The 10,862-nt window shown below is 35.1% G+C and overlaps 1 pseudogene; it reads right to left on the minus strand.

Annotated features, from left to right (window-relative positions):
- Positions 1-5,527: 5,527 nt before the first annotated feature.
- LOC122123222 lies at positions 5,528-5,627 on the minus strand (annotated as a pseudogene).
- Positions 5,628-10,862: the final 5,235 nt, after the last annotated feature.

Raw genomic sequence — 10,862 nt, forward strand, 5'->3', positions numbered from 1 at the left:
TTTTTTACAAGTAGTTAACCAATTTTGCTAGCACTATTCACTGAAAAGGCTGTCTTTCTTCCATTCTATTTTTTTAGTTCCCTTATCGAAGATTAGATGGCTACAGGTCTGTAGGTTCGTTTCTGGGTGTTCAATTCTATTCCATTGGTCCTGAAGTCTGTTCTTGTGCCACTAACATGCTGTTTTGATTACTATGGATTTATAGTATAGTTTGAAATTTAGTATTGATATTCCTCCAGCAGTGTTCTTTCTGTTCAGGGGCGTTTTTCTTATTTGGGGACTTTTATTGTTCCATATGAATTTTTGGATTGCCTCTTCTATTTCCTTGAAGAATGAGGTTGGAATTTTGATAGGTATCGCATTGAATTTGTAGATAGCCTTGGGAAGTATTGCCATTTTAACAATGTTGATCTTTCCAAATTCAGGAGCATGGGAGTTTTCCCCATTTTCTAAGTTCTGTTTTGATTTCCTTTTTCAAGTTTTTACAGTTTTGATCATAAAGTTCTTTCACTTCTTTGGTTAAGTTAATTCCTAGGTATTTTATTTTTTGTGGTGCTATTACAAGTGGCGTTGTTTTCCTAATTTCAGCCACACTTTTCTCATTGTTGGCATACAGAAAAGCCATTGATTTTGGGGGGTTAATTTTATACCCCGCTACTTTGCCAAAGTTTTGAATCAACTTGAGTATTTGGGAGTGGAGTCTATGGGATTCTTTAAATACAAGATCATGTCATCTGCAAAGAGGGGGAGTTTTATTTCTTTTTTCCCTATTTGTATCACCTTTATGTTTGCATCTTGTCTTATTGCTGTAGATAGGAATTCTAATACTAGATTGAAGAGAAGTGGTGATAGTGGACATCCTTGTCTTGTTCCTGAGTTTAGAGGAAATGGCTTTAGTTTTTCACCATTAAGTATAATGCTGGCTGTAGGTTTGTCATATATAGCCCTTATTCTATTGAGGAATGTTCCATAATTCCTAATTTTTCCAGAACCTTCAACATAAAGGGGTGTTGGATCTTGTCAAATGCTTTTTCTGCATATATTGAGATAACCTTGTGGTTCTTATCCTTGCTCCTGTTGATGTGATGAATTATATTAATTGATTTGGGAATATTGACCCAGCTTTGCCTCCCTGAAATGAATCCTGTTTGATTGTGGTGTATGATTTTCTGGATATATTGTTGAAGACGATTGGCCAAAATTTTGTTGAGAAGTTTTGCATCAATGTTCCTCAATGAAATGGGTCTATAGTTCTCTTTCTTTCATTATTCCCTGCCTGATTTTGGGATGAGAGTTATGATGACTTAATAGAATGTATATGGTAGTGAACTTTCTCGTTCTATTTCATTGAAGGTTTGGAGTAGTATTGCTGTGAGCTCTGCTTTTAATGGTCTTGTAGAATTCTGCTGTAAACCATCTGGACCTGGACTTTTCTTATATGGGAGGTCTCTTATTGCTGTTTCTATTTCAATGCTTGATATGAGTCTGTTAAGATGGTTTAACTCATCTTGCTTTAGTATTGGCATGTCAATATTTGCTAGGAAAAAGGTCCATTTCTACCAAGTTCTCAAACTTATTAGCATAAAGTTTTGAGAAGTATTCCCTTATAATGTTCTGAATCTTGGTTGTTTCTGTGGTGATGTTTCCATTCTCATTTCTGAGTTTATTTATTTGGATGTGTTCTCTTCTTTTTCTGATAAGATTTGTGAAGGGCCTGTCAATTTTGTTAATTTTTTCGAACAACGAACTGTTTTTTTGGTTTTTTCCAATAGTTTTTTTGGATTCTAATTCATTTAATATTGATTTAATTTTAATTAAAATTAATTAATTAATTAAAATAATTATTTCTTTCCATCTATTATATTGGGGTATATCTTGGTGCTCTTTTTCAAGGTGGTTCAGATATCTCACTAAATTGTTGGTTTCAGATCTCTCCAATTTGTTGATGTAGGAGCTCAGAGGTATAAATTTGCCTCAGAGTACTGCCTTTGCTGTGTCCCAGATGAGATGGTAATTTGTGTGCTCATTTTTGTTGAATAGCATGAACATTTGGATTTCCTTTCTAATATCTTCCATGACCCACTCATGATTCAGCAGTGTGTTCTTCAGCCTCCATGTGTTACAAGACTTTCTTTGGTGGCTTTTGGTGTTGCATTCTAATTTTATTCCCTTGTAGTCAGAGAGAATGCAAGGTATAACTTCAATGTTTCTGAATTTGGACAATTTTGCATTGTGGCCTAAAATGTGGTCTATTTTAGAAAATGTTCCATGTGCTGCTGAGAAAAACTTGTATTCTGATGCTGGTGGGAGAAATATTCGATAGATATCTGTTAAATATACTTGATCTATGCAGTTGTTTATATCTGCGGTTTCTCTGTTGAGTTTTTCCGAGTTGATCTATCTAGTGGGGAGAGTGGTGTGCTAAAATCCCCAACAATTATTGTCTTTGGATCTCTGTGGGATTTGAGTGAAAGTAGTGTTTCTTGGTTAAATTTGGGTGCTCCATTGTTTTTCGAATAGATATTTCAAATTAATATGTAGCGACCTTCTTTACCTCTTCTTTATCTCTTCTCACTAATTTTAATTGGAAGTTTATTTTATCTGATATTAGGATTGCAACTCCTGCCTGTTTATGGGGGCCATTTGCTTGGTAGATTTTGTTCTAGCTTTTAACATTGAAAATTTTTTTGTGTTTAACAGCAAGATGTGACTCCTGAAGGCAACAGATAGAAGGATCTTGCTTTTTAGTCCTACAAGACAGTCTATGTCACTTAATTGGAGAATTAAGTCCGTTAATGTTGAGAGATAGGACTGAGAGGTATTTGGGAGTTCTGGCCATGTTGTCTACCTTCTTGGGGTCTATGAAAACTGGGTTCTTCCTATCTTCTTGGATTCTAGGTTTGGGTGCATTTTCTTGGCCTTTATTGTGGTCTTGTTAGTTTTCTATGTTTAGGACATCTTTAAGAATCTTTTGTAGGCCTGGTTTGGTGGAGATGTATTGTTTCAATTTTTCTTGGTTATGGAAGGTTTTTATTTGGCCTTCAGTTATAAAGGAGAGTTTAGCTGGGTACAGTATTCTTGGTTGATAGTTGTTTGTCTTTAGGGCATGGCATACATCATTCCAGGCTATTCTTGCTTTGATTGTCTCTGCTGAAAAATCTGAGGTGATTCTAATTTGTTTCCCTTTATAGGTGATTAATCTTTTCTCTCCTCTGGATTATTCATTATCTGTTCTGTCCCCTGATTACCATGAGTGGAAGTTGAGATACCCAGACTTGCCATTTTTCTTGTGTTTTTCAGGTTTGTTCTGCCCATTTGGGATGAATGAAACACCAGTTTTGTGCTAGAACACTAACTTAAGGCAAGCATCAACCAAAGTCTGTATTTGCACAGTCAATAGTCTGCAGATACAATCTCGTTCAATGGATGCATCTATTCAGTGTCAAACAACTATATATTAATGGGCTACAAACCGCAAATGCGAATTTGGCAAACCAGAAATTATTAAGTTTAAGGAGAAATGTGGGTAAAAAATAGGAATAGAGAGATGTGGGAAGGCACGGGGAGAGTTAACTAAGTCCTAATCTCAAAACCGGAAATAGGTTGAATAGGATGAAAGTAGAGAGAGAAAAAAAAGAAGAAAGAGAAAGGGGGAAAAAAAGAGACCAGAAAAAATAGAAAAGTAAAAATTAAAAATATTATGTAGACTCGAAAATGAAATATTGAGAGAAGAACATGCATATAATGCAGAAGGGGAGGGATATAAAGGAGATGTGAAAAATTTAAAAACAAAAATACTTAAAATATTATATAGATATAAAGAGGTAGTACTGCTATCAAGGAATTTAAGTCTAAGAGGTTTTGAACTGAGTAATAAATTTGTGGATTAAGTGTGTACACAATGGGGGATAAGGTCTAATAATCGACTATGGGTATATCTGAGGATGTATAGAAAAACAAGTCACATAAAAAAGAACGAAAGAGAAGAAAAGGTGAAAAGGATAAGAAAGAAAGAATAAAAGATCAGAAGTTCAATAGAGCAAAACAAAACACACAAAAAAAAAAAATTTAAAGAAGAAAAAAGAAAGAAAAACGCACACACAAATATACCCCTAAAATAAAAAGTATAAGAGGGGAAAAAAAGTTACTAGGAAACATTTTTTTTTCAAAAAAGGTAAAAATTAAAAATTAAAAAGTTTTAGAAATTTTTTTTTATAAAATGTACAAAAAAAAGAAAAAAATATTTTGATTTTTTGGGGAGTGGTGGGAAAAATCCTGTATCTCCCTTGTGTCTGTAACCAGCCTCTTGTTGGAGTCTCTGATCTGCTTGTGGTGTTTCATTTTCCTGTGGCTTGGTTGGTTTCTTAAGTCAGTTTGTTTGAACAGGCCAAAAAATGCTGCTTTACCCAGGATTTTGTGATCCTCCTCTCAGGTTAGTTCAATGGGAGGGGGATCTGCTTTGATTATCACAAAAGAGGGAGATGGCTTTTTCCTCGTTTGGAGAAGCTCTGATGGGGCTAGGTTCTGGGTAGAGTTGAGACTTTTCAGCAAACATTAGCTTTTCCCAGGGTCTAGCTTGTTAGAAACTCACGAGCCCAGGCTGGAGCCACTCTCTCGGTTTATATTTACTGAATTTCAATTGATTGGCAAGGCTGCTTAAGGGAGGGGCAGCCTCTGGCTCTGATTACCCAGTGAAGAAAGCCATAGGGCTTGCGCCTGAGCTGGGTGACATTTCTCTGGGTGAAGCTGAGTCTGGGAGGTCAATTTAGGTTCTTGTGACCTGCTAAATGACTCGAGTTTTCTTCCAAGGCCTTAGTTGGAGCTAGCAGCTCCACCGAGCTTTGTCAGTATCCAAGATGGAGATGTCCGGTTCTGGGGGGGAGGGGTGGCCTTCTCTCTTCTGCTCCCTGAGAAGGAGTGAGGACATTAGGCTTCTACTTTTGCCGAGCCTTGGTTCCTGTGTCGTCTCTGGTCTGTGAACTGCAGGATGAAGATGTCTGCTCCTTGTCAGTTCTTGCTGGTGTTGAGTAGAATCTGCTCACCCACCGCATCTGGCTCCTTTGTCCTGGACTCTCTGTGTTACAGAATGGTGACTATGGCCGCCGCTGCTGCCGAAGCTGCTGGCAAATGCTCAGATCTGTCTCCTTGCCTGGATTTTCCCTCTCTGGCCTAACTCTGTGTACTGTGATGACACACTTGGTGTGATTCTCTGGCTTAGGACTGTTCACTGGAACTCTAAAACTGCTTTCTATGCAAGAGCTTGTTTAGCCTTCAGCTTCTCCTCCACCATCTTCCCGGAACCCTCTATGAGCATGGTTTAAATTTTATTTCTTTGGGATAAAATGACAATGTTATCTAATTTCAAGTTTTATAAAGGTTATGCTATGTAAGGGCCTTTCTAAGGTGAAGATTTAATACACTGATGTCAAACTAACTTTTAATTCTATGAATTACATGTATTGTTACACTTGTATTTTTGTAATCAACTTTTTAACAACTGTTTTTCATTTCTTCCATTTGAAGAATGAAAAATATGGAATACTTCACAAATTTTCATACCATCCTTGGGCAAGTACCATTTTAATCTCTGTATTGTTGTAATTTGGGTAGACCTGCTGCTGAAGCATGTAGTATCCTCTAAATTTAAGTAGTTATTGATGCAATGTTTGTACAGGCACATATCCATGGTTGCCTATTTGTAACAAGGAACCCTTATTGTTCCTAAAAATGCTATTGATCATATCTCTCTAAATTTCTGTCTATAGTGGAAAAAATTATATTGTTTGGTCTATTATTCACATTTGCAATTTTTTGTCAATGACTATTTTGTCATTTTCATTTTAAATTTGATCATATTTTGAAGCGTTTACAGCTAAGTCCAAAGGTGATGGCTTCTCAAGTACTTATTTATCAGCTGAGTTATCTTTGTGGAGCTAATGGATTCAAAGTAAGCCTTGGTTAAGATCTACTTCTAAACTTCTGCAGCTTAAAATTTCCTAAATGAGGTCTCAGTGGCACAAATATCTTCCTGACCCTTACCCTTCTTCCATGTACGAACAGACCAACCGGAATATCTTACACTGACAGCATAGGTTGTCTTACTGGAACAAAACTAATCTTAGTTACAAGGGATCATAGAGAGATGAACACTTCAGACCGAACTGTTCAGAATAGAAGGTATTTTATCAAAATATAATTGTTTGGGCTGGGAAGTTGGCTCAGTGGTAGAGTGCATGCCTTGCATACCTGAAGCCCTGGGATTGATTCCTCAGCACCACAAAAGGAAAAAGAAAAAAGCCGGAAGTGGTGCTGTGGCTCAAGTGGTAGAGCACTAGCCTTGAGCTGAAGAGCTGAGGGACAGGGCCCAGGCCCACAGTTCAGGCCCCACGACCAGACCCAAACAACAACAACTATATATATATATAATTGTTTATTATACCTATTATTTCAAAAGTAGCTAAAGCCAAGAAGGTGAAAAAGTTGTTCATATGCATGTTTACTTAATATCCTGGGCCTGTCTACCATACAACCAGGCAGGAACTTACACTACTTTCTATCACCAAATATTTCCATAGCTCCTGGAGAAGTCTATATATTTCTCCTCCATGTTAGGCCTTAAATTGGTAATGTTTTAATCAAAGTGTTTCCTCTTGCCTCCAGGCTTTACATTTACAAATGGTAAAGCTTTAGGTCTAACTCTACCAAAAACTGAGGTAGAGATAATGGAATAATACTTTAAAACAGATTTGCCTTTGATACCCTAACCACAACAGAACAATGCATAACAATTTCTTATATTATATATACTTATATATTTTATATTTATATGTGCTGATCTTAAGTTTCACACAGTGAATCTTACTAGAATTAATTTATAACTTGACAAATAAATTGAAATTTATTCCCATAAATAGATTGGAACATAAATAATTAGGTTTAGAATATATATTCGAATATAAAAAGTATCAATGAAATGTCTTTGGTATAAACTTGTGATACCTTCTAAGTGTTCTTGGTCTTCTGAATTCACATAGTAAAAAAAAAAAAAAAACAAAAAACAAAACAGTATTGTTTTCCTCTAATCTAGAAGAGATTTTACACTGCTGCTGTGTTTATTGTATTAACTCGCTGGTCCCAAAGTGTTTTTCTCCATATTATGCCTAAAAGCTATTATTCTTCTGCAGTACACATGGGTCCGAGGATACCAGGTCCCAGGTTATCTGCATCATCAGATAACAATGGCAAGTCTTCTCACCTTGGCCCATCCAACATGCTAACAGAAAGTAATTGAAGACCCATCTCAATTTTTCATTTCCTATAATATTTCAGGGTCCCAATTCCTTGCAGTAATTAGCAGTAAGCAATTGTGAAATTTAAGGCAACTTCAAATGAAAGAGCAGACCACAAAATATGAGTGAAAGTACTGTAGTTCAAACTTTCAATTTACAGATGACAAGCCCATATGAGTAAACAAAATCACAAATGTCACAAGATTATTTTTAATACCTCTCTCCTAATGATGAATGAAAGATTTCAGTCCAGCATAAGTAGGCCAAAAAATTTCTTGGAATGATAGATCCATAATTGTTCTACCAAGGCTAGGAAAACTAGACTTAGATGTCAAATATAATTTAAAAAAACAAATTGAGAAGACCCTAGTGCTTCAAAACACTGGTACTTCAGTAAAACTTGGTTCTGTAGTATAAAAATGTTTTAATTCTCAAACCAATGATAACCTACATTTAATCTCCTTCAAGTATATTCCTTTTCAAATAAACTTTCTAGAATCATATTCACCAAAATAACACTTGACAAGTAGATGATAGTGACATTAAAAGTTTTTCAAGTGTAGGAATCAAGTTACAATAGAGTTCATTTATTTACCCAGCACTAATGCAAAATAAGTTCAACCATTCATTAAAGTGTAGAAATAGTATCTCCCACCATTTGCGTTGTTCAGTAGGTGCCTTCCAGAAATGTGTTAAAAAGATCAGCCTCCTATAATTCAAACCCAAATATTAGCTAATAAAGTAAATTTCATCACATAAGAAGGTACATTTTAAAAAGTCATTAATAGTTGCCTTATCATGTGTTGCCTTATCATATATTTTCCCTATCTGTCTAACATAGTAAGAAATATGACTTTAAGTCTTAAATGTGGGTACTGATCAGAGATGTGACAAACCTAAAATCTATCTTCTATTTCTATCATATTCCTCTATAGTAGTAAATTTTAGTTTTCTTCTTTTTCCAAAACTTATAGGTAGTAGAAAATATCCTATATAAAATAAAATAATCACACACCATTGCACAAAGCCATTTATAAAAACTGGTAGTTAGCTATAAATTCTAAGCGATTTTTAAACTTTCTTGTTGACTAAAGATTAATCTTCCAAAAAGATGAGAATAAAATCATGTTTAGGTGCTTCACGTCTCCAGTCTTGCAAATTGTTATTACAGATGAATGAATTATGGAAGTATATGCTGACATCAGTTTAAGTATATGTAGGATTGAAACTCCATGAAATGTATATAAACCTTTCAAAGTATTAACAGACAGTTTAATAGAATGAATATCAGGAAGTTGAAACCAGAAAGGAATAATAGTAAAGACATAGAATGAATGAAAAATGGAACAAGGGGCAAGTACAGCTAGAATACTCAATTACACATGTAATAAAGGAAGTGGTAAATCTGAAATAAATCTTGGAGAAAGGGTTGGTTGAGAATGATAGGAGTGACTCTGATCCAAGAGCACTGGACAATTAGATGGACATATTTAATTGTAACACACTTGCACAACCTTTTGAAATTCAGTTAAAAACACAACTACAAACAAAAACACACAAAAATCACAAACAAACTGCAATCTCTAGAAAGTATGTATATGACCTCACAAAATTTTAAGCAGTTAATGAAGGGCAGTCTTGGGAAAAGTAAACAAAGCTGTTCAAAGAGGGCAGTTTAGGGTAGGGGAGAATTTTGAAGAGATTTAAATAGATTGTCTAAGGTTATAAATCACCTACATCTACTGCAAATATTTTCTTCTGTGTGTGTGTTTTTGTTTTTTTTGGGCCGGTCGTGGGGCCTGAACTCTGGGCCTGGGCATTGTCCCTTAGCTCTTCTGGTTAAGGCTAGCGCTCTACCACTTGAGCCACAGCTCCACTTCCGGCTTTTTTCTTTTTGCTTATGTGGTGCTGAGGAATTGAACCTAGGGCCTCAGGCATGCAAGGCAAGCGTTCTACCACTGAGCCACTTTCCCAGCCCCCATTCTGTGAGTATTCTTTGTCTGAACTGGTTACTCCAGTCCTGAGCTGTGGCTTCATAGCTTATGAAGATAGAATGGAAGAATCAAGATCAAGAACCCATTACACCACCGGAGAGAAAACAGTCCTCTATGGTTTCTCTCATCTCTCTTCATTACTCTTTTCTCTTACTTTTAATAAAGTCAAGTGATTTTGAATTATATTTCCTTCTTTTTCAGAGAATTACTGTTTGGTAATTAAATGTCAATTCACAAATTTTGATGTCTTTTTTAAAAAGAATTTTGAATTTAAATTCCACTACAACTTTGTTTTACACAGTGAGAGTATATTTCCTGTGTAAGGACAATTCTCAAGGGAACCTACAGGATTTACAGCAAGGTTTGTGAGGTTTGTTTGTTTAGTGTGAAAATGAGCCATATTCACCCACATTGCTCCCTCTCAGCTAAGTCTCCATGGATTTGTTTGCATGAAAGCTTATTTTCCCAGACAATGTTAAATTTTCTTAATAAGCTAAGTTGTTAAAAAGTTTGAACAATTAAAATTTACCTGTCATAAATTTTTAAATCTTTTGAAATTCCTTTATCAAAATCGTGAATTCACCAATCTTAATCCCACCTTTACCATCAAAAACAGTTGACATGTTGTTTTCATGATATAGTGTCCATGAAACTACTATTTTCCAGGGGCTTTGTTATGCATATATTTGACCATATAAGCTGATGCTGAGCAAAATGAACTCCAAGATATGGAAACAGATATTTATTTGCGGTTGCTTTTTTTGATGTACTATGTGATCTCTATTTTCTTTGAGATTTTCCCCTATGGTTTATCCCCTGCTGTGTTTGATTTTGGTACCCTGTGTATTGTGTATACATTTACCTTAATTAGGGAAGGGAACAGGAACAAAAAAAAAATGGCGAGACAAAGGACAAACAGCAAACCAATGCAATAGCAATTCTCACAACACAATAATTTGGAAATGTACATTACAACTTGGGAGGGGTATTAGGGTGAAGGAAAAACTGAGAAAAATGAGAGAGGGGATAACAAGTTTGAAAAGTTATGTATTCACTACCTTACAATGGCTGTAACCACAGTGCACATCACTTTCACATTAAAATTAAATTTAAAAAATAAGCTGATGAATTAAAATTTCACTGTTTTGGTAGAGTAAATATTATTCTTTATGTAGTAACTTTTTAAAAATCAGTATTATATGGCATCTAATTTGAATTAATTACCTCTTCTTTATCAGAGGGTCATCAACTTAAATGATATCCAACTAGACAATTTTTTCACAATATACTTGCCAATATTTTGAAAATAGAATAAATTAATACTTTGTTATACTAAAACAGAAAACAGTTTCATTCTATGGAAACCCATAACTATTAAAAGTAAATAAGTTGTTAATAGGACAGAATGTATATGTTCTTCAAAATTCCTATGACTAATAACTACTCATTTTCAAATTCTGAACATTCCATACCTGAGAGATTCAAAATATACCTGTTTGTATGTTATGTAATTCTGTAGTAGATGCATTTTCCAATGGGGTGTTACAGACTGAGAAGTGAACAGAAAAAGAGCCACATT

Source organism: Dipodomys spectabilis, unplaced genomic scaffold (genome assembly GCF_019054845.1).
Source record: "Dipodomys spectabilis isolate Male_0828 unplaced genomic scaffold, ASM1905484v1 ptg000226l, whole genome shotgun sequence".
In the NCBI taxonomy this organism is placed as follows: Eukaryota; Metazoa; Chordata; class Mammalia; order Rodentia; family Heteromyidae; genus Dipodomys; species Dipodomys spectabilis.